The 24370-nt window shown below is 39.7% G+C and overlaps 1 protein-coding gene across 3 annotated transcripts in view; it reads right to left on the reverse strand.

Moving 5' to 3' along the window:
* The window catches only part of CDH11 (cadherin 11), a 79987-nt gene extending 62182 nt beyond the window's left edge, over positions 1-17805 (reverse strand). For 2 of the 3 annotated variants that reach the window (XM_065661811.1, XM_065661807.1), the window contains exon 1: positions 17640-17805. The gene's annotated coding sequence lies outside the window, so the exon portion shown is untranslated. Of the gene's footprint in view, positions 1-5348; positions 5445-17639 lie in introns of all 3 variants that reach the window. The other variant, XM_065661808.1, reaches the window with a different exon arrangement.
* Between the last annotated feature and the right edge of the window lie 6565 nt (positions 17806-24370).

Here is a 24370-nt window from a genome sequence, read left to right on the forward strand (position 1 = left end):
GTGTTCCTGTTTATTTGTAACACCATAGTATTTATAATAAATCTTTATCTGATATTTCAACTGAACAATGATTATTATTATTTTATTTTATTTTATTTATTTTATTTTATTCTACTGTCTAGCCAAGCTCTATAGCCATATGAAGACACAACTTCTTAAACTTCTAAAACATTTTAACTTTATCTGATTTCTCTTTCATCTCTCATACTGAGCTGTAAACCACATTTTTCTTATTCATAAAGAGTGCCACAGATTTCAGCTGAAGTCTGATCTACATGACAGCTGCTGAAGCCACAGACAAGAAAAACTATGTATGAAATTGAATGAAGCAGGATATAAACAATAGCACCTCAGTAGTAGGTGCATTGCTGAACATCACATCAGCAGAGCTGGTTAAGATATATGGCTTTGACTACTGTATTTTACTCTCATGGCAACAGCAGATTGAGTGTACTTCTGTTTAGACATCAGCAGGTCTTACTCTCCTGGAAAGCTCAAAACAGCGGGACTGAGCCAGCTCTGAGGTGCTACTGAATAAGGTAAAATTTCCCAAACTGAACTCAGGAGTTTATTTCATCTGGGTTAGATGTAAACATAGCACTTAACTTGGTTCAATTAACCTCCCTGTGCAACTCTCCAGAGAAACACGAACTGGCATTGCATCTATCTCTTTATATATTTCCACCTTCCCCCTTTTCTTCTTGGGCTTTCAGGAACATCCATTCTCACCCATGCAGGCTGGCAGGCTCACCCCAGACTGCCAGGAGCTGCTCTAACAAAGAACAGCTTTGGTAACATTTCCAATTGGCATTTTTTCAGCTGATGCTTAATCAACAGCAAGATGTGCTGATGCTTGGAAACATCAGAGTCCAAAACCAGGTGTAGGTCAAGCAAGGTTTCAATTTGACATGAATATTCTTCAAAGCTCACAAAATCAGTTTGGGGTTCATACAATTGTCACACACTGTTCACTTAAAGGAAATAATTTAAAAGCTGTAGCACACTCCCTCACCCCCTATTCTACAGTCATACAGAAAGGTTCTACTAGAGCAATATGAATACTGAGCATCATCATTGTTTATCTCTGAGAATACGACTGGGCAAACAGGTAAAAATTATGACTTTACTTGCCTTTGCTACATCCATCTATCTGTAAGCCTTCCCCTCTTGACAGTTCCTTGTAGATTTTTAAACAATATTCAATGGATGTGGAGAAATCATGGGAAAACAGGTAACAAAGTAAAAAGATGGAAGGTGGCAAAAGAATCCTTTCTCAGAGGAGCTTTGATAGCAAAATGAGATGACATTCAAGGACTGTGCAGCCCATACAGTAACTTCTGTGAAAAGATGAAAAAAACCCAAAGCAAACCAAAACCAAAACCAAACCAAACCAAAAAGTGGACAGTGTTACAGCTTCATAATCACTTTAACAGGCCCTTTTATTGGTGAGCTCAGCTACAGAATTAGTCTCCTCTTACCCTGAATATCTCTCTCAAAGTTTAACTGGCTTTACATTTCTCTTTTGCACCTCTATAAACCTACTAAGCATGACCTTACTGTCTATGTATTAATCTTAGAACGTCAGTAATGTGAATTTATTTAGTGTTCACTGTCATTTCTATTTTTGCAGTTGTTTCAGCTACATTGACATAATACTCTTTAGAAGCATTTTGGCACATGTTGGATGTTAACAGTTGCTATATAAAATGAAGTTTCATTCCAACTTCATACAGGGATCGAAAAAATTACAAATGTCAGATTTGTGTCTGCTTCGATACTTATATAACTTGAAAATACAAGTCATCATGCATGTAATACACCCATGTGCCTTTTTCTTAGCATGGACTAAAATATAGTTCAAATACAATACACTGACAGTTTTAAACTCTTAACATCAGATCAGTGATTTAGTTATGTATTAATAAAACTGTGTGTGAAGGTTTTGGTAGAGGACAAACATGTGCCCATATAACCTCTTTCTAAAAACATGACTCTTAACATCTAACTACATTCTGCAGTACTGTTAAGAGGTTCTACACACTTTTTCTTTGATCAAAGATAGATAAATCTTGTATGACCTGAATTTCTGTGCATGCTAGCACATGGAATATATTTGTTTGTTCTGTTGCATTACGAGAGAGTACAATATAATAAAAGTATATTCCTACATTTTAGTCTGAATATCCTTATTCAGGCAGTGAAAGGAGATGGGTACTATCTGATGCATGTCTCATAGAACTCAGTCATTCAAAGATCTAAATGATAAATCTTATACTATGGTAGTTCTGTGACGCTCCACAGAAGACCTATATATCTAAACCATTGGATGGCTTGCGTTCCTTATTTAGAAAGTATTTCGAACTCCTACAAGTGTTATTAAAATACTCTCTTTTTTTATCTGTTTACTAAAACAATGTTATATCAAAAATATCTCGTTAAGCATTTTTCTTTTCATAAAGCAAAGGTCGCCCATAGCAGGCAACAATCAGTGTTGGAATTTACATTTACAGCATTTAACTTCCTAGCTGCTTTTTAGTACTAACAGAATCACAGAATCACAGAATCCCAAGGGTTGGAAGGGACCTCAAAAGATCATCTAGTCCAACCCCCCTGCAAGAGCAGGGTAACCTACAGTACATCACACAGGAACTTGTCCAGGCGGGCCTTGAATATCTCCAGTGTAGGAGACTCCACAACCCCCCTGGGCAACCTGTTCCAGTGCTCTGTCACTCTTACAGTAAAGAAGTTCTTCCTGATGTTAACGTGGAACTTCCTATGTTCCAGTTTACACCCATTGCCCCTTGTCCTATCACTGGATATCACTGAAAAAAAGCCTAGCTCCATCATCCTGACACCTACCCTTCACATATTTGTAAACATTGATGAGGTCACCCCTCAGTCTCCTCTTTTGCAAGCTAAAGAGACCCAGCTCCCTCAGCCTCTCCTCATAAGGGAGATGTTCCACTCCCTTAATCATCTTTGTGGCTCTGCGCTGGACTCCTTCAAGCAATTCCCTGTCCTTCTTGAACAGAGGGGCCCAGAACTGGACGCAATATTCCAGATGTGGCCTCACCAAGGCTGAGTAGAGGGGGAGGAGAACCTCTCTTGACCTACTAACCACTCCCTTTCTAATGCACCCTAAGATGCCATTTGCCTTCTTGGCCACAAGAGCACATTGCTGGCTCATGGTCATCCTCCTATCCACCAGGACCCCCAGGTCCCTTTCCCCTTCACTACTTTCCAGCAGGTTAACCCCCAACCTGTACTGGTACATGGGGTTGTTCTTCCCCAGATGCAAGACTCTACACTTGCCCTTGTTAAATTTCATCAAGTTTCTCCCCGCCCAACTCTCCAGCCTGTCCAGGTCTCGCTGAATGGCAGCACAGTCCTCTGGTGTGTCAGCCACTCTACAGTAATTGACACTAAACAAGCAAAAAAGGTACCTTTCCATTCAATCTGTAAATGTCTGTCTTTGGTATACAGTGATAGTCCATACCATGGTGGGTTTTTTAACAGCCTTCTCCCAAAATCAGGAAACAGTCCAGTTTCCAATGCTTTCCCTTAGCTTAGAACCTCTCACCTTTCCGTATGACATTTTATTAATTTATTTTTCTAAGGATCTGTCTCCCTAATAAATGTCCTATGGAACTCAAAGGCTTGTGCAATTGATTTAACAGGTTTATAGAAAATAAGTTATAACCAAAATTGTAGAGGTGGGTGTGAGGAGAGAAGGGATATTTCAGCAAGATGCAGCCTATTGTGTAAATTTGTCACCACATGCCATACGTAATAAATAAACCTTGTGCTCTTAACACTTTGATTATAGACTATGAAGACAATGCAAATTAAAATTCCTGCTGCTCTATAAATGCAATGAGAGAAAATTATGTAAATTTTAACACATTGGATTGATTTGGTTGAAATGAAACCTGTTCCACTTGATGTTTCAGGGGAAGAGCCACAATTACAGTGATTGAGAAAGTGCAGTGTTAATGAAGTGTGTTATTGCTAATCAATTCCTCCTCCTCTGGTGATGGCACAGGCATGTGCACAGTCACTACATCATTCACTGGCAAATGTAACGACTCACATCACCGCATCATTTATATGGCAGAAATTAAGACTTATATAAACTCACATATATGATCCTTTTTGTCGTCAGCAATTTCACAGTAGAACTGTGATAGACATTGAGGAAGGGTGAGTGTTCTCGTAAGTGCGTATATATACAGACACATAACGTTGTGTGTGTGTGTATGTATACATATATATACACACACACACAAATAAAACCACCTTTTTGGCAATACTGCCTGGTCAAGTATAATACTGGTGTAGTGAATGTTACTGTACATTTGGTGTGATAAAAGTCAAATAACTTCACCTGGAATGAAATAATCACCCTTCTGCTGTCTGATCTCTTAGAAAATATGTAATAAGATTATCACATAGTAAAGATCTGAGCATGTGAATTTAAAAGCTAGGTCTTTCAAGCTTAAAACACAGGTTTCTGTCCATATTGAAGAAACTGAAAAATCACACACAGTGGTTTCAAAAGTTTGACAAAAACAATGTTTTTCTTCCAAGAACAGTTACCTAGGAATTATGATAGAAAATTGTAATGTCTTTACAAAAATACGTATAATTGATTTAATTCTTTAACCTTGTTGTAAGGAACTGCAGTGCACATAGCTAATAGAACAGTTTTGCAGCTAGCTGATATGTGAAGTAGACTACCTTTCCCACACAAAGCAGAGCAACATGTCTCGCCAAGCATCATGTCACCATTTAAAATAAAATACTCTGTAGAGCTCCTCACCAGTATGATATGAATTATGCATTGCTAATTTTGTCTTCATTATTTATTGTGTTATATGAAATAATTATATTATTTATCACAATTTTGCAGTACTTTTTTTCTATAAAAATTTCCATGCCATTATTAAAGAAAATTTTTCATTTGCAAAAGGATTTTCAGTATTAGAAATTTGTGGCACTTCTCCTTTCACAGGTAAATAGGAGAAGGTGGGATGAGCCAACCTCTTTTATTTTCTTTCTATATATGTAACTTCGACATTATTCTCAGAAACATTTGTCACCACATGTAGCGACTGCATTTGTTTCCTGTCTCTTCTGACTGTCTCCTACTAATATATTTCTGTTCCTGCTAATATGTAAGGAAGCACTCTGCACAAAGACAGCTCCCTGGCTTCAACAGGTTTTTGACATACAGTATTGTTGCAGGTCACAACAGATACAAAATCAGGTTAACACAGGCAATGTAAGAGCTTTCACATGGAAATGACATAACAGATAAACATACAACACACACAAAGTGTGGCACTTACCATAAGAAATTTTAGTACATGTTATGTTTAGTTTATGTTTGGTCCATGAACATGTTAAAAAGAGGAAGGAGGCAGGTCCCACTTGTGAACGGAAATCTGGCAGACCAAATGAAGAAAATATAAAAATAAAAGTGAAAGATACGAAAGAATTAATCTTTCTCTGAAATAAAGTGTCATTTATTTTTGCAGGCTGAAAATCCATTCTTGGATCAGCATGCACATCTCTGCTATGCTTAGAGTTTTAAATTTGCCAACCAATTTTTACTTCATTAATCCTCAACTAATGCAGCTGCCACCAATGGTGAGAAGCACAGAGACCCCTTGGGACTGAGTACTGTTCTTTCAGACCATAGGCTTCCCTCACCACCCTGAATTTATACTGACTTCTGGCTGGGGCTGCTGGAAGAATTAGCTATGAAAGCTCTCCTCCAAATTACAGTGCACAGTCTACATCACACTGATAATTTGAATCTCAAAGCATGACGTGGTCAAAGACACAGAGTTTAGCAAACAGATATTTGCAAAACAAAAACTCAGGTAAAACTGAGAAACAGGAAAGCCAATGTCAGCAAGTGAACTCACAGGAGTGGGAGCTAAGTGTTTCAGTTTGCAAGATTTGGCACAGATGTTTAGTTATATAAAATAAACACAAAGAATCACAGTGGTAAATATCTCACCCTACAAGAATCAGCTTAATTTCCAGTTCACAAAGATCCTAGAAAACCGAATCTCTCCATGCTAGCTTTTGCTTGAATTCTTTGACTTCAGACTGCTTTGTTTATAGGGAGAAGCTCCTTTGATGTTGGAATATTAGAAGGAGTGAAACAATAAATTTCCTATATTCTAATACCCAGACATCCTGAGCTTGTTCAAGGACCCCTTGATTCATGAAGGCAAATAATTAAATTACCTGAGCTTTGATCAACGAGTTGCTGCAGCCCTTTTTGATGTAGAATGTGGCTGTTTGAAGCTCCAAACAGATAACTAGCCCATATGGTTTTTAATCCTTTGCCACTAGCAGCCGATTTTATGCAGTGTTCCGGCATTTCAGAGTGAGCACCTCAATATCGTTTGGGGATGCTGCTCCAATAGGAGTAAAATAGGTATACTAGGCCCAATAGGTTCCTTACACTACAGACTTGATGTGAAGTTCATTGAAAGATTAAAACTCCCTCCCTAAACAAGCTGCGCTTGTTTTTCAGTCAAGTTAACTTGACTTAATATTATGCTTTGAAAGCTGCTGTTTAGATGGCATGTCACTGAGACACATAAATGTACTTCTGAGAAGTGAGGAAGTTTGCCTTTGCAGTACAAGTTTTCATCATGTTCCATGCTTTCAACTATTTCCCCTTAAAGAAACCCGAGTGGGCACACACTCATCTAGTCAGGTCAAAGGACACTTTTAAAATAGGGAAAACAAACTGATAGATTTAAGTCTTTCATTCTTCTCTCTCCTCAAATGCAAGCACCCGGATGAAGTCATTAAGAAGTTAAAGTCCAAGCCAATAGAAACTAGGAGTACAAATGCTGTCCTCTCAGCTGATCTGTAATTTTGAACATGACTACTGAAATAATTCCTTTCCATAAATAAAGAATTAGGCTCTTCTTCATCCATTCTAGGATCCTTTCAGTAAGTGAGGAGGTTACTAAAACAAGCAGCATAATTAGAAGGCATAATTAACGAATAGGGATCTTTTACTTAGTTCCCTATACAGCTTCAACAACATTACCATACATATATATACACCCATAATTTTAGCAACAGTTCCATGGATTATGGAAATGACCTCACCAGACTACTGAGAAGTGGGAAAAACAGTTTTGCAACAGGACATTTTCTGGCATCATTCATGGTAGAAAGACATCTGTCCTTCAAGGCACAGCTGTGGAAAGGGATTCATGTTGTTCAGACTGACATCTCAATTCATAAGGTTATAGGCATAGGAAAGCACAAGGAATATGCCTGTCTTTCTTTAGATAATAGACAAATTATTTTGGTGCATAAGGATGTAGAGAGAAATTATGTCTTTACATTTAAAACACTTGATATGTTATTAAAAAGTTGGTATGTTTCTAACTTGTTGGAAAATAAATCCTGGGGCTTTTTATAAAGCCCAAAGGGGAAACGCATGTAATCAATTGGTAAGAAAGAAAAAGGAAGTTAATATGTATACAATTTAATGGTTTCTTTTCCATGAAGTTACAGGAGCTGCATATATAACTAACATGTGAAACAGAAAATTGTCATATCTGACTCAAACCACTCCTTGTAACATTGAAAAGCCTGAAAGGAGGAGCTGCTGATCTTAAATTCAAGAAGCAATTAGCATTTGTTAACTCAAAGTAATAAAATGCCCAAAGCATTTATGAGTTAAATAAAGTCTATGCTTAAGCACATGGAAACAGTTAAAACACAAGCATTTGTGCAGTTTATTTTGAATTATTTCATTTCAACTAAAAATGGATTTAGTTTCCAGATGGGGTATACCTCTGGGCAAAAAAACTCTTCTCTCCTCCAGTAGGCAAACTGATTTAGCACCAATGGAAAAGTCTTTTGTACGTATTATTAATTTCATTTACATCACTTTCTTTTCTTGATAAAGTATCAATGACCTCCTTTACATTTTTTGCAAAAAAATAAGCAAATGTTCAGTTTTCGGTATTTCTCACATTATGCACAGCTTTCAAGAGACAACTTGCTAGTCATTCATTTTCAAGGAAAATATAAGGGCTAAGCTGTTCCACAGGCTGTATACGGTGATAGAAACAGGATTTAACAGCTGTAAGATTTGCACGCAGTCCCATAAGTAATGAGATACATGCAGACAATCTGGTTCAAGTCTACTGCAGAGGATAGCCTACAGACTCTTATGGAGGCAGTAATTACAGCTAGCACACTTTCTGACCTCTAACTCATCATGAAAAAAGCCAAGGTCATGACAACAAGCAACTGTCAAATCTTGGTAAGTATCAGAGCTGGCGCTTTCTCTATAGACTTGATTATTTCAGCCAAACTCATTTCTTGTTCAATTTGATTAGATAATTAAACAGATATTAGTGCAATTTCTTACATATGGTGGTGGATTGACAGCATTTTTAATGCTTGTAGGACTAAAAGCCGGCTTAGCCCTGAAATGCACACCTCCATATAAACTCTTTAAAAACATGAGTTAATATAATTACCAAAAATACTTTAAATTTACATATCGAGTATACTGTTTAGTAATACCAATGTCTATTAGTAACCCCACGGACTCCAGTTCCTCTAGTTTGTATCAGACTCACTAGACAGAATTTCAAAACAGTAGAGTGAAAACATCAGTTAAATAGTTTAAACTTGTCTGCTCACAGAAGTCACTGTAAAAAGTCTGCTAACAACAATAAAAAGACTCTGAGCATATATTAAATAAAGTGGACATTTAGCTAGTCTCTGAAGTATACAAATACATAGTGAAGGTCACAATAAGATGGCTGGGGCCTTGAGCAACCTGGTCTAGTGGAAGGTGTCCCTCCCAATGGCAGGTGAGTTTGAACTAGATGATCTTTGAGGTCCCTTTCAACCCTAATAATTCTGTGATTCTATGATTCAATGTCAACTCAATGCCACTCAAAAAAAAATAGACTTTTATAATGTGACTTTTGATTTTCATAATGTTTTTTGACTGCTTCTTTAAAACCCAAGGCCAGCAGCCACTTACTTACTAAATTGTGATGCTATAGAATCCCAGCACTTCACTGCAGCACTGCAGCATGGAGCAAATCTTTGCATTACCTCTTTCAACGAAGTTCATCATGTCCTAGTTACATGTAACATCTGCATGTTGTATATAAATGGTCTAGAGAGTAAAGCTAGTTTCTGTTTCTTTTTTCATTATATTGCTTCAGTGTTTCTCAGATCACACCAATGTCACCTTATTTAAATGTGGAGCTTGCTTTGAATGTATAGGAAGTCATTGAACATACTAAGAGTAATTTTTTTATCATATCCCAGTAGTCTGACATACCTATCCAAATACAAAGAAAGTAAAACTTCTGCTTATGGATCCAAAAACCTAAGTAAGTAACATGCACAGAGGGTAACTGGACATTACGGGATTGCAGTGATTACACTGCAGCCTAGGAATGAGAAGCACTTGTTTAATTCAGGTAGAAGAAATTGTTAAAGGAAAAGCCATGTGTTGGTTGAGCCTGACCCAATCATAGAAGAATGTCTCCACATTTGAGGATAAGTAGCAATGGCTGAGTAAAGAAAAAATATCAAAATAAAAAGAAAGGCTAGAAAAGTCCACTATACCTGATAAAATGGAGGTTATGGAGGGCAGAGGAAAGTTTGCCTTGAAAAGTGGGAAACTGTGAAGGTGAAAAGTTCACTGAATGTTAGATTTTCATGGTAGAGGGGAGCAGATGCTAATAAAGTAAGGCACAAGAAATATCATCTAAACATAAGCAGTTTCAGTGACCTCAGGATGATGATACAGAAACCTAAGAAGCCAAGAACTATGACTAGGAGCACAGGCTCTATGTTAACAAGGTTGTATAGACAGCAACCTTGACTACTGTATATGGTTTGTTTTAATACAGATCAAGATACCCCAATTAGCTCTGAAGTCTCCAAATCAACTTTGTATAGATCAGTGGACTGTGAACTGCAGTACAGGATTGGGCATCACTGGGGAAGTCTTAAACTAGCTTCACTACAGGGGTATAGCTGATGACTGCACCACAGAAAACCACACACTAGAGATCTCTAAGAGGATTGTTAAATTTGGTACTTGAACCATGACTACATATTCATACTTTATAAACACATTTTTTTTTCCATATAAATATTGCAAATTTCACAGTTTTAAGGACAGAAAGAACTATAATGCCCATCCAAAATCTGACCTACAGTCACTTGGTATTGCTGCCTAGTCAGCCGTTTTGTGTGTAAATGTCAATGCCTGCTATGTTTTCTTCTTGCTTTAGAAAAAAAAAAAAAAAGCTATATAAATTCCCACTGTGTTAAAAAGAATTGAAATGCATACTAATCAGACATATTCTCTGAGCTATACCAGCTATAACTAAAACTGTAACAAATAAAAAGGAAACAATCAGTGGTGGACATTTTTTTCTGTTTGAATCAGAGTCCCAAATAAAATTATTCAACTGCTTTTCAAAATTTTGGAACCTCTTATGTCTGGAGAAATTAGATTTGAAACTGTGAATGAACAGTAGCTTTCACTGATGTGAAATATTGAAGATTTTCACTGGAATTTTAATTGCAAGAAAAATATGCTGAAAAAGAATGGGAAGAAGATGTTATCTTTTAGAATTTCTGTTCACTGTGTGCATTAGATAAATGTTTTAGTACATCCTCAGTTACATCAGTTTGGTAATCTCTGTCGTTCATGCAGTATGAGACCTGAGCTTTTAATCACTGTGCTGTACACACCAAATTAACCTGGAAGCATTCAATGGCTTTAATACTGGTCATTCTTCAAAAAAAACTTACAATCATTTCTGCATTGACCAGAAAGTACTCTGTGATGAAAAAATGCACTAACGTCTTGCATGGTGATCTAAAATGAGCTGAGTGATACTTCAAAACACCTAACTATATCAATATGCGGTCAAGTCAGCTGAAATGGATGACTGCCTGTCAGAAGACCTGTTCTGAAAGGAGAAGTTTTAATCCAAAAATTTCAAGTATGTTTCCTAGTGCTAACAAGACTAGGTTTTTATTTTGAAAATACTATTCAAAGTCCTGTGTTTACCTCAGGATTTCTTGCAGATAAAATTAATTCCAAGATTTAGGTACAAACCTTTTGAATGTCATTTTTGTCAAAGAATTTAAATTTACATTTTTTTAACCTGTTGCTTCAATTAAAATTTTCCACTAACACACAAAAATTAATTTTAACTATATAAATGAAAATATACATAAATGTGCATGAAGTACACGTAAGGTACAGGCAGATCCATAATGTTATGTAACTTAACTGAGAATCCTTGTCTCGGGGATGGTGTAGTTACAAGTGTTCTGCTCTAGTAATTAAAATACATTTATTTTTGGTTCAAATGCCATCTAACTTTGCACAAAGTGTATTTCTTTTGTTTGCCTTACAATGTCTACATACAAAAAAAGAAGACAGAAGTTGGTAAAAGATTAAAGCAGTAATTCAGTTATTCGTTCAGCAGCCAAGATCTTTGAGATAATTACTTTAAATCAAGAAAGGACAGACCATTTAAATTTGTGACTTAATGCCGACACATGCATATATTAATAAAACAGTTAACATTAATGGAAATAGGGTTTAGTCTCCTGATTCAAGTAGAGCTATCATTTCTGGTTTATACTGAACTAATGACTTATCCTTGGCAGAATGATATGTATGCATGTATTTAACTATTTAACTTAACCGTTGAGACCAATTAATATGTTTCTGAAGTTTTATTTTACTTAAATATATATATATATCAGAAGCCTCATTGGGATAAAATTATGTTGAACCAGAGTTTATATGGCACTGGCTTACTCTTAAACGTAATACTTCCACATGGAATATCTGATGATTGCACTTTATAAAAGGAAGAGTGCTGAATTCAGCGCAGAAGAAGCAGTTCTGCAATGGGATTGACATCAAGTTAAGGAACTTTTTAGTATATCAAGCTAGCACAAACCCTGTGGGATTAGGAGTTTATGTGAAAAGAATAACCCTGCACACAGCCATATAAGCTAGGCTGTTTTCAAGCTATGAAGTACTGCTGATGTATGCTGGTAGGGCAGGAAAACCTGTTATACAATTCAAACATAAGAGAGCTAAATGTCATGCTATGAAGCTCATAAACATGGAAATTCTGTGACTGTGTTTTAAAGGGTTACTGAATAGAAGTTCTTCTGCTCCTCACTCCAATCTTCGCTTGTGTGGGCCAATGCGTTCACAGCATCACTGGGAACTCTGTAACATTGTCAAACCATACCAACACAATTAAAGGAAAGCTTATGTGTAATTACTGAGTAGATGGGTACTCCCTACATCATACATTCATGTATCAAAGTTCTGTTCAATCTTGCCTGCTTTGTAATACTTCATTTTATACTGCATTTTATGTTAATTTATCTACAATGTGGCTACAATCTATCTGTAGATGAACAATTAAATGATCATTTGAGCCTATTGCTTCATTGTTCATCCATCACTCTGGAAAATCCTGGCTACTCTTTTATATTCAGTTCCTTGGTCCTTTTCTTATAATCCATTTACATTGATTTCTACTACTCCAACTCTGCCTGCCATTGCACTACAATTACAAGTTCTGATGAGCTCTTGCTGATTCAGAAGGGGAAGGGTTTCTACTCGTTGCCAAACTTTGGAGAAAACACACAAAACCCCTTAGAATTTGCTTAAGCCAGCACTTTAAAATTGAAGAGATAAATTATGGTTCATGGAGCGCACAGAGCTCAGTGGGACTGGGATGCCAGAAAACCACTGCACCACCCAAGCAGTTATGGAAGAAAGCTTCATGTCTTTGTCAGGCAAAATTAACCATAATGTCACCTTCCCCACGGACACTGCTCAGCAGCAGGCCTGGCTGCTCCAGATATTTGCCTCTGAATTCCTGCTGGCTTGCAAGGCACTGCTAATGTCCCAGCCATGCATAATGTTCTCTGGGGGGCCTTGAACATGACTGCCAGCTCTAACTTTTGCATCCACCTTGGGCACATCTAACAGTCGAAGAGATGTTCCCTGCCCTGGAGCACAGAGGATGCAGCTAAGGGGCCTTGGACTGCTCTTTGCAACACAGGGCTCCTCAGCAAAGCAGTACTCATTTTCCAGTGCGGTAGTTGATCTCTCACCAAGAGTTGTTATTTTACGATAATTCTTAATTACTATCCTAAATCCTGTGATTGACAGAAACTTATACAACTATTACAGCCCTGTGTTGCCCATCTCTGGCATCAATGTTATAGATAACAATGTCTATTAGACACATTAGTTTCTCTGTCTGCTTATCTGCCAGAGATACAAAACAATATTATAACACTCTGCACTTTGTTACCTATAGTATATATTTTTTATACACAGGAATTCAACTAGTCTATAAGTTAAATCGAAAATCTGTGCAGTCCAGCATCCTGCCCGTAGCACTACCCCAAAGCAGATGTCTAGGGAAGAACATCAGAAGAGGGCAGGTGGAAATGAGACTCCTTCCAAGCCTGCAACCATTTAACATCTACAGTGTTATGTACGTCCTTTTTGGTCAGCATTTCCAAGGACAGGTTGTAACAACATCTTTTCTATTCCAAGGTGCTACAGGATATACAGAAATTATTTGGACCAGTCTACTTTTCTCAGTTCTTCAGTTCTAAGCTCCACTGACCTAGATATCAATGTATGGGCAAAATTAGACCAATTAGGCTTAATATGTTCGGGTTTTTTTTTTTTCTTTCAAGGACATCTTTGTAAGACCTATCAAGCATGACAATATTTTGAAAGATGTATTTTTTGCTTTGACGTTGTTTCTGTCTTTAAACTCTTTCTCTTGGCATAGCAGGAGCTGACACTGCCTTTGGAAAAGGAAGAAAGAGATAGTAAACCCCTTACAAACCACTGCCACTGAGAGTCCTGAGTGGTGTTTAGTTTACAGCTAGACTACAGCCGTGGCACTCTTCAGCTAACATGAAGTTACCGGATTCCAAAACTCCGCAAGGCGGTAACACGACGCCGAAGGTAACGCTAGCGACTAGAACGATGCTAATCCTGACAAACTGCCCGAGCATTAGCCCGCACCACAGCGAGATTGAATCCCGTCTCCCCTGAGAGGGCCTGCGATGCTGGTGGTAACAAAACAGTTTTTCACAGCGCCCGGAGAAGCGGAGGAGCCGGCGGCGAAGAGCGTCAGTGCCCTCTAGTGACCGAACGGCTGTCACCTTGCCGAGCTCCGCAGAGCAGTCCCCGGTCCGCGACCGCCCCTCTGCCGGCCTTTCCTCAGGCCGCCTTCAAGGACCCGTTGGGCAAAGTGGAGCCATAGCAGTAAGCTCAACACCGGGAGAACGGCTTTCATAAACCCCTGCTCCTGAGTAAAAACCCCACCTCTCGGAGTGCCGTAAGTAAATTTGCCACCATTCGGTAGTGTTTAAACGATTCAAAAGTCCGTCCTTACACAGGAAAAGGAAATGAATGGGTTTACTAATCTGGCATAGGCAGGCTTGCGTTTAAACAAGTCAATAATTTCCCAGCCTAGAAGTATCAGAGTCTTCAGCATTAGAACCCAAACCCAGGACTACATTTTCTCCTGAAATACTATAAAAGAATTGTAGAGTACATGACCACATTGCTCCTTTTCTGGTAAGAGATGAAGTAAAATATAAGGATATAACATGAAAAGACAATACTTAAGTGTAAAGTAAAACCTCTTGATTCATATGGACAAAGCGCCTCATCCAAACTACGTTTAAATTTGTGGCCATCTTTCAGTTGATTTCCCAAAGCTTTGGCTTGGTCCCAACAAAGGGACAATGAAAACTGAAGTGTTATTAGACAAAAAAGAGGAGTATAGCATAGGAAATTATACATAGATTTTTAGCTTAAAATGTTCATAGAAAAACTCAGGCACAAAACAAGTCTAGAAAGTATGTTGCTAAACTGCTTCAAATTAATTGATTCCAGATGAGACCTCTGCTTCTCACACACTGACGATATTTCGCTAAACACCCAGCTCACAAAATGGATTCAGAAATTATTTAGGATGTTCACCAAAAAAGGGGAGACACTAGTCTCAAGTTGGATTTCACTTTTAATTTCTAAAATATCTGAGCTAGAAATAACTTCTACTGTGGAAATCATAACAATAAAATATTTGTTTCACAAGTTAAGCTTTGTTTAGTTACAGCGTCTGCAGAAAACAAATCTTAGTCTACAGGAACTACAAACTTTACCTTTTTATTACATTAAATTAAATATGTCAAATAATGGTGTCAGAATAGCATATTAATTGAAGCTGAAATCACATGATACATTTTAAAACATTTGATCAGATAAATCACACAAGTCATCTTAATCTTTGTAGTTTTCCCTCACTGTTATGCAAAAGAAAAATGCATTTAGCTGTCCCGTCTCTCAATCAACCATTTTCACACATATTTCCGTCTGAAACTCCTGATGATAAATCGCAATGACTTATCCCATCTCCTGACATACCCTATTGTAGCAGAATTTCTGGAAATGAAGTAATCTACTCCCAAGTGATTTTTTTTTGGACAGCCAACACTTAAAATTTTAGCAAAGCTAAAGCTGATGTAGAAAAGTCTATAAATAGCATTCTCTGTCCATGTGCACCCTCTGATGCTCCAGTGCAAGGCTGAGGTGAAAAAAACCCAAAACCATATCCTATTCAAGGGCCTAAGAACAAAGCCTACAGAAGAAAGATGTTTTGTAGGCAACTTTCCTGAAGAATTTCCAATTCTTTTATTGAAGATGTTGTTCTTAGTTTTTCTCCAAGAGGAGAGACACCCAGAAACTTCTGTTTTCTGGAGTGTAGTAGACTAAGAGATATGCTAGAAGAATGTTTTGCATGTTTAAGTATGAAGCTCAAATCAGACCTTCTGCTCTCAGTCTCTTTACAGTTCTTACTGCCCTCACCCAATAGTATGAACTGCACCACTCAGCTATGAAAATGCTGTTCATAAGCAAACATCTGCAATTCCATTTCCATATACTTCTATATATCTCTCCACATAAAATCATCTAAAGGGCTAAGTACAATCATCGATTTGTGTTCTAAATCTCAGTGGACAGACCTGACTGAGGCAGATGTCAAATTAATTATTGCAGAACTCCTACACTGAAAGCAAATTTATTTATTGGCATACATTAGCCAGTATAGAAAAAGAACAAAGTACCTGGAAAATCACACAGACTTTGGAAACACTGAAGCAAGCATGAAAGCAATGAGGGGAAAAGAGATGGACATTCAGTAATGTCTGAGTGTGTGCTTCCCTGTTTCTGAATCTGCTAACTGATTTTTCTCATTCAACAGTTTCATTATTAAATAATTAAAAATATTTAATTTCTTAATAGAGGGGTGCAGAGTCCGTGAAATTCTTTTTGTATCACCATCACAAACCAAGAAAAAGAAAGTCTTTCCCAGTGAGTTACTAGTCACTGGAATGTGAAAAAGAAATGAGCATTCTCCTCATAAAGAGCCAATTTCTGAATTAGTGACCTCATTTGCTAAAGAGGTTCCTTTGTCACAGATATCTCTGTAGGTAAATACTGTGTTACACAGCCACACTGTCCTTTGTAGCAGTGGTACAAAGAAGATCTCCTAGCATACACTGGTTCTCTCCTCGCTAAATGAATATTTAAAAGAGTAGACAATAAAGGGGGACTTCTGTAGAAGGTAAAGGCATTTGCATCATGATGTCAGACTGCTATATGTGCTCCCGAAGGACTGCACAGGAAGCACTTTTATTCTAAAAGTTAATGGTATTTATGGGGACCCGCAGCCTGATCTATTTTACCATTCTTGGAGATGTGCTTATGCATGTATCACCCAAGAGTCTAATGCTTTTTGGACTAGCCCGTAATAGAAACAGATACCATTTTGGTACCTTGCAAATAGTAATTCACTTGAAAGCCAGCAAGCAAAATAAAATCAAAGGAAAAAAAAACAAAACAAACAAACAAACAAAAAAAAAAAAAAAAAAGAAAATAAAAACAACCCACGAAAAAACTCCATAACATATAAATCAAAATCTTCCCCTTTTTTTTTATTCTGGATAGAGCATCCTTCATTTCACGCACTCATAATTTCAGCATATCCATTTCATGCCTGGGAGCTACAGTGCGAGTAAAAGATTTTCAGTTCGGGGGTTTCAATATCTGCTTATCCGGAGGAACATTTTAAAACGGACAAATGCTCGCCCGCCCCCCTCCCCGAGCAAGAACGGTATTTATAAAAACAATGCTACCGTTTTCCACAGTGTTCCCTTTCAGCCTGTGGAGAGACCACCTCGCCTCTCTGCTCCCAGCCACAGCCGAGAGCGCACCCCCGGGTCGGCACCCCGCACCCCGCCCCAGCCCCGCGGCTGCTGTCAAGTTTCGTCTGTGCACGCACGCATCCTCCTCTCGGTCCTCTTGCTCTGAGCTGCAGCGAAGGACCATTCCCCCGCCGCCCCGCTCCTGCTCCTTGTCTTTCCCCTCGCTGCTGCTTTGCCTGGCAGCAGCGCTCCCCGCTCCCCCAAAATGAGTCCGGCGTCTCTGTGTCCCCCTGCTCCCCGGGGCTGCGGCTGCTGCCGCCGCTTACCTGCCGGTCCAGCGGGGGCTGGCTGCTTCCCTTAGCCACCTCCGGAGGAGGGAGAGGAGGCAAGTCCCATTCACAACTAGACGCTGAGCACACACGGCAGCATCTTCAGCCTATTACACTCCACGGGCAGCGGCTGCTGAATGAGGCTCTGAGCTAGTGGCAGGAATTAGAAAGAGGGAGGGAGGGGAAAGGGGAAAGGAAAGGAGAGAGGGAGGGAGAGGGAGCAAGGGGGAGTGAAGCAAGATTAGAGGAAGGGAAAAGCTGGAGGCTGTTGCTTCTCTATTTTCTTCTCCCTTCCCCCCACCCCAAAGGAAAGCAGACCCCAGAGCCTGCCCTCCCGAAGGGCCCCGAGTCCCGTGTGCCCTCTGATGCCTGCGGGGGAGAAGCTGGGGTTGGAAGGGCAAACCGAGGGGTTGAGGAGCCCGGGGCTCTCTCTGCACCCCCAAGTCCCGGCGATGAGGAGAGTTCGCCGTCCCCGCCCCACGAGCCGGTCCTGCACCACCGCTCACGAGCACCCACACACACGTCTGCGGGGACGCGGGGACACGCGTCCTGCTGCCCGCGGGCTGCCGGCAACAATGCCCAGTCCCTTCCCTGGCGCCGCTTCTCTGCGGGCAGCTCAGGACCACCCCACGACGGAGGCTGAGGGCGGGGGGGGGCTGGAACCGCGACGAAAGCCTGGGACACGGGCATCCGGACCACCGCCGCTGCAGGAGGGCTCCTGCGCGGGTCTACCCCCACCGCGGAGCACCGCCAGGGAAACCGTCTGAGCTGCACAAACAGCAGGAGCGTTTTATACCGAATCCACTCCTGTTTCCTGTCATGAGCAGACATTTGTCCAGGAGAAAAAAAAAAAAAAAAAAAAAAAGGAAAAAAAAAGGAAAGAAAAAAAAAAAAAAAAAAAAAAAGAAAACCGAATAAGTTCCCCGGGCATTTCTGGATGTGGAAAATCCTGGTCGGGTGCAGCACAGAGGCCAGGCTTCTGCCCCGGCAGGCTGCCCTACCACTTGGGTGGAGGAGGTGATTCTTTCCTTTCCAAATACACCTGGCCCAGGGGCTGCCACTCTCACTCTCTGTGTTTTCTTTACCTAAAGTGAAACCCCCAGTAAAAATTAATTCTCAGGCAGGGTTCAGCTCTACGAGCCCAAGGAGAAGTGCCCTGAGTCAGTGTACCTGTCCAAACTCAGAGGCACCATGCAGTGCCCTCATGTCATGCCCACACAGGCACACCTGAGCTCGCTAAGTCCCTTCTCACCCACCAGCTTTCCTCACAGTGGCCAAGACCTGCATGCTCTAAGGTGACTGTCTGCATAGTCAGTGCCATCTGCGGAGCTGTGGAGCACTGCGGAGAGAGCAAAGAAAGATGCAGTGTGCAGCCCCTCAAAAATAAGGATTACATTTGCTGTTGGAAATAACTAGGCGCCTCTTTGTCAGGATAATCGGCAGATCCTCAGGCAACCCACCCGACTGCTCATCTCCCACGCCACAAGGCAGCACTCACACTGCTCTGTGACCACATCACTCAGCCCCAGAGAACAAGGCTTTTATATTCTGTGGTTAATTAGCTCTGCCAATAACTCCAGGCAAAGAAAAAGAAAATAATTGGCACAAAAGCTGCCACTGTACAAACAAAGAATCTAGGAGGAGAAAAAAAACGATAAACAGTGCATTCTTGCAGGCCAAGGGACACCGAACTTAGCATAGCATGGTAGCAAGTCATAGAATCATAGAATAGTTCAGTCTGGAAAATACCTTCAAGCACATCAAGTCCAACCATTAACATAGCACTGCCACATCCACCATTAAACCATGTCCCTAAGCATCACATCTACACATCTCTTAAACACCTCCAGGGATGGTGACTCAACCACTTCCCTGGGCAGCCTGTTCCAGTACTTGGCACCCTTTAGGTGAAGAAATTTTTCCTAACATGCAGACTAAACCTCCCCTGGCACAACTTGAGGCCATTTCCTCTTGTCCTATCACTTGTTACTTGTGAGAAGGTACCTACTCCCACCTTGCTACAATTTCCTTTCAGGGCAGTCGTAGAGCACTATAAGGTCTCCCCTGAGCCTCCTTTTCTCCAGCTAAACCACCCCAGTCCTGTCTGATGTCAGCCCTAGGGAAAAAGCAGGAGTGTTCTGGCTGCAGAGCAGGGCGCCTTGGAGAATTTAAGGCTAAATTACGCTTCAGAAAGCAGTTGAGAGTTCACAATTTGATTCACAAATTTAGCAGGGAATGGTGTGTGTGCCATGAAGTGAAAGGGTGCAGGGTGGAAGGGCTCCTAGGTGAATGCAGGGCAAAGTAACCCAGAACGCTGAGCAGCACCCAGGTCCTCACCAGGACCCAGTGCGCTGAGCATAAGACAGGAGAGTAACCAGCAGAGCAGTTCTGGTGTGGGCTTAGAGCTTGGAACAGGCACAGGAAAACAATAAGCAAACTCAGAAACATGCTGGGCTGAGCTAAAAGCATGACGTAACAAGACCACTAATTAATTGATATTGAAATATTAAGTGCTTCGTTTTGATAGGGGTAAGGCTGTGGTGCTAAGAAAATTAGTTTTAGGAATGTTTTTTGATAGAAAATTCAAGGAGTAATAAATTGCCATCAAGAAATAAAGCATGTAAAGGATCACTCCAGAATGTTTAGGGGGAGATGTAGCTGAGGAAGGAGGGTGATGTATATTAATTTGGAACAGTTTTGTCGAAATTGGGTTTGGACAGAAAACGTGAGAGGAAGGGAAATGTGTTTCAAAATAGTTCCATACAGTCCCAGTCCAAGCCTATTGCCTTTAATGGACACCATCAATCTCCTGTGATGATAGTATGAGAATTACCATTTGTTTTCTTTATGGACACACTGCAGTGAGTACTGCTTAGTGCATCTCTGCCAAAATTGCCACCAAGCTGAAGGCCAGACCTGGGCAGTTGGCTGGGGATTTTTCCCATTTTCCTTTCTCTTGCTAGCTTTAGCAGCACAATGGAGGGGATGACTTTTGTAATTCCCTTTTTTAAACTGCTGAGATCAGATTTTTTTTTAATATAAAGGAAATGCAAAAGCAATTTCAATCTAATTAAGCATATACAATAAGTACCCATAATATTCTCTAGTCAAAGAGAGTATTGATCTACAATGAGAGGTTTCATTAATTCCATTCAAGGAGGCACATTAACAAATGAGTGCAGTAACATCTGATCTGGTGAGTGGCACGTTTCATCACTTCCTTCTGTACTGAAATCTCGGTGTAAACAAATCAGATTCTGTTATTATTTTTCTCTCATCTGTTCATCTTGCTATAGGTTCTGTAGATAAATAGTCCTTATCTGCAAACAAAATTACAGCGAATCTCCTGCTGAAACCTATGTATTTGCACCTCTGGCCAACTCCCAAGTCTGATTACATTGATAACCACTGTGAAATTAATTTCACCTACCTCAAGCCATTTAAAATGGAGCATGTATGGCCTGGCACAAACAACCTAGGAGGTTCCTCTATTGTGTGGAAGACAATTCCCTCTTGCAAGTAATAGAGGGGCTTTCAAGGAGAGGTGCCATGCTTGACCTCATGCTCACCAACAGAGAAGGGCTGGTGGGGAATATGATGCTCCAGGACAGCCTTGGCTGCAGTGATCATGAGATGATTGAGGTCAAGGTCCTCAAGGCAGCGAGAAGGGCACAAAGCAAGCTCACTGCCCTGGACTTCAAGAGAGCAGACTTTGGCCTCTTCAGGAACCTGCTCAATAAGGTTGCATGGGATAAAGCCTTAGAGGATAGGGAGGCCAAGAATGTAGATGGATGTTCAAGGATCACCTGCTCCAAGCTCAGGAACATTGCTTCCCAACAAGGAAAAGAGGATAATCTACTGCAAATTTCTGTTTTGCAGACTTTCTACTGGTTGGTGATTCTTCATCTATGAAACCTTAGGCTAGATGAATGGCATGTTGAAACCAATGTAAATTCAATGTGGACACTATCATACTAACTAGTGGGAAATCTTTCTAAACACAGTTGCCACCTCTCTTCACAAAATGTTAGATGCAAACCAAAAAAGCAGGCTTTAGCTATGCTGCTGTCATGGATGTCATGGCAGAGCAGCAGGGGAGTACCACAAGGTCTAGCGTTAGCATTTACAGCTGTTTAAAACCTGGTGTCAGAATGAAATCAGTGTCACATAAACAAAGGAAGTTTATACATATTTTAAACATTATTTGGTTTTGCATATCCATATATTTAGGTTAAGAACATCTGTGATAACAAATCTGAAAAACCTAATAAAAGGCTTCTCTATCTACTGTGGGCTTACAGAATCTAAAGTTTGTTAAAATTCGGCTAATTGCTTGGTAAGTTAACCCATTTATCATTTGCAAACAAGCTGGCTGATTTGTTTTCTAAGCATTTGAAGGGGTACATGCACTTCTAATTGAATCATTGTTCTAGCAAACATTGCAACTGAGTTCCTGAAATAAGCATCATCAGGTATAAGTTTGAGCCGAACATTTGTATTAGGGTGGATGAAAAAACTTGAACTGTGAACTTCAGAAACTGAACTCCAAAAAGCCTTTCACAATTTAAAAGAATTTATCAATGTTTCATTTACTCAGTAGCTGGAACATATCTACACGTAAATATGAAAGAAAAAACTTCTTTCCATCTTTTGACCCTGTTTTCTCCAGGCCCTAAAGGCACACGGCTTCCAGCAGACTCTCCTCCTTCTCTGCTACCTTTAACAGACCTGCAATTTCCTTCACTTTTCTTCTCACCTGGAAAGTATTAGGGACTTAAAAGGCACATGAACAGCATAGTGCTATCTGCAGGAGCTGGGAGTTCAGTAAGAAGCAAGAGAGGCAGCGAAAGAAGTTTATAATAAAGAGTATTCCACATAGTCTGAACAAGGCTTTTGTCCAAAATGCCCTTCAGTTTCAGTGTCATTTTGCTAGTGAAATAAAGTTTGATTCCTATGTGAAAATGCGAGGGTAAGCAGGATTGAAGGAGACAAAAAAAAAAAAATGTTCTTAATGACTCTAAAAAAAAAAAGAAAAGGAAAACTAATTAAGCCACCATACCAGCACAGTGAGAAGACAAGTGTGTAAGAAGAGTATAACTAAACAGAAGCATGTATCTTGTTTTGCACAATGAAGAATGGACAGCTCAAAGCAGCTATAATCTAAAGCTGTTTTTTTTCCATTACAAAGGTCTTACCTGTAGAAATATAAGAATATAACAACAAGTGCGTACTTGGAGAGAAAGGTTAAAGAAAAGCAAAACCACTGAGGTTAAAAAAAAATCTAAACAAAGCAACTGATACAAAAGTTATTTCCACAAAGTTAGCAATGCAAAATTCTTTCTTTGGCTTTATTTTTCTCAAGTGCATTGTACTCGAGCATTGAAACCCAGAAACAAAAGGAAATTTTGAAATGGGAAGAGGAATACAGTAAAAACCAAACTGAACTACAGAAATACTACAGTTCTATAAACAGTGCTATGCAAGGTTTGGTGGTAGTGGTATTTCTTTAAATTTCAGATACACACATGGAGCTTCTTATAAGTGCACTACCTACACTGATAAATCCTCAGTATGAATCACCTATTCCAAATGGTGCCCAAGGTGGTACTTTCAAATACATGACTGATATGCATTGTATATCAAGAAGGACCTAGTATTTCGGTCTTGTTTTCCTTTCCCTGTTCACTACAAAAAAAAACATCTCATTCCCACAGCAGACTGAGGCAAATCTCTTCTCATTCATCTGCAGATGGAGTCTGGCCTTGATGACATTTCACATTTTAACTTGTTTTCATGATGAAAATGAAAATCCTCATCTTCAGCCAAACCCAAGTGGCCAGACTCAGAACACAGTATAAGCACCTGCCTACCCATAAAAGACAACAGAACTGAGTCCAATTTCATTTAGGCTGCAGTAGAATAAAAGACTATTTTTCTCTAGTTTTCAGAGATCTTTTAGAGCTAGGTCTGTTTTTATTAAGACTTTGATTAGAGGTGCTACATTGTTTTACAAAATCTGAAGAAATGGTTTGGTATGTACTGAGTATGGACAATTAGACATTTCTTTCACTGAGTTTTGAGACCATCTTACGGTTCTCAGAATCTTTTGGGACTATTTAATTCAGTTTTGAAAAGCGGCGTGATTAAGTAAGGATGCAGCAGCATACTGGCCATCATCCCATTTCCTCAGCTCTACAGTGACATACCAAAGACCAGGCAGGACTGGACCAGTCAGGGTTCTCTCAAGGCTGGGAAATCTTCAGAGGCACTGAAACAGCCTTTTGGTTCCCTTGGGTTACAGACTTGACCCAATCGAGGATGAAGCCCTGTCTGGGTGGGTTTTACAGTACCGAAGTAGATTACCAGAGAATAGTATTCAGAAGGACATCAACTGAAAAATGCTGTATGCAGAGGATCTGCTAACCCATGTATAAACTCTATCTATAGTTCCAACCTAGTATCCAGACATTAAAGAGCAAAAAAATTCAAGGGGAAAAAATACCTCAATGGTGCGTCAGATCTTGAGTTTTGTAATGTATCAACGTCTTTTGCTAATGGGTTTTTAAAAATACAGATCAAAAAATTAAATTTCTCATTTAGACAAGGGATTATTTAGTTGGGAAAATGAAACGTATTTATTTCTGATGCTGTACATTAAAAAAAGAAATGCATTTATATATATATGTGTACTCACACACATTTGTGTGTATGGCACTGCCTACATAGGC

Source organism: Lathamus discolor, chromosome Z (assembly GCF_037157495.1).
Source record: "Lathamus discolor isolate bLatDis1 chromosome Z, bLatDis1.hap1, whole genome shotgun sequence".
NCBI classification, from domain to species: domain Eukaryota; kingdom Metazoa; phylum Chordata; class Aves; order Psittaciformes; family Psittacidae; genus Lathamus; species Lathamus discolor.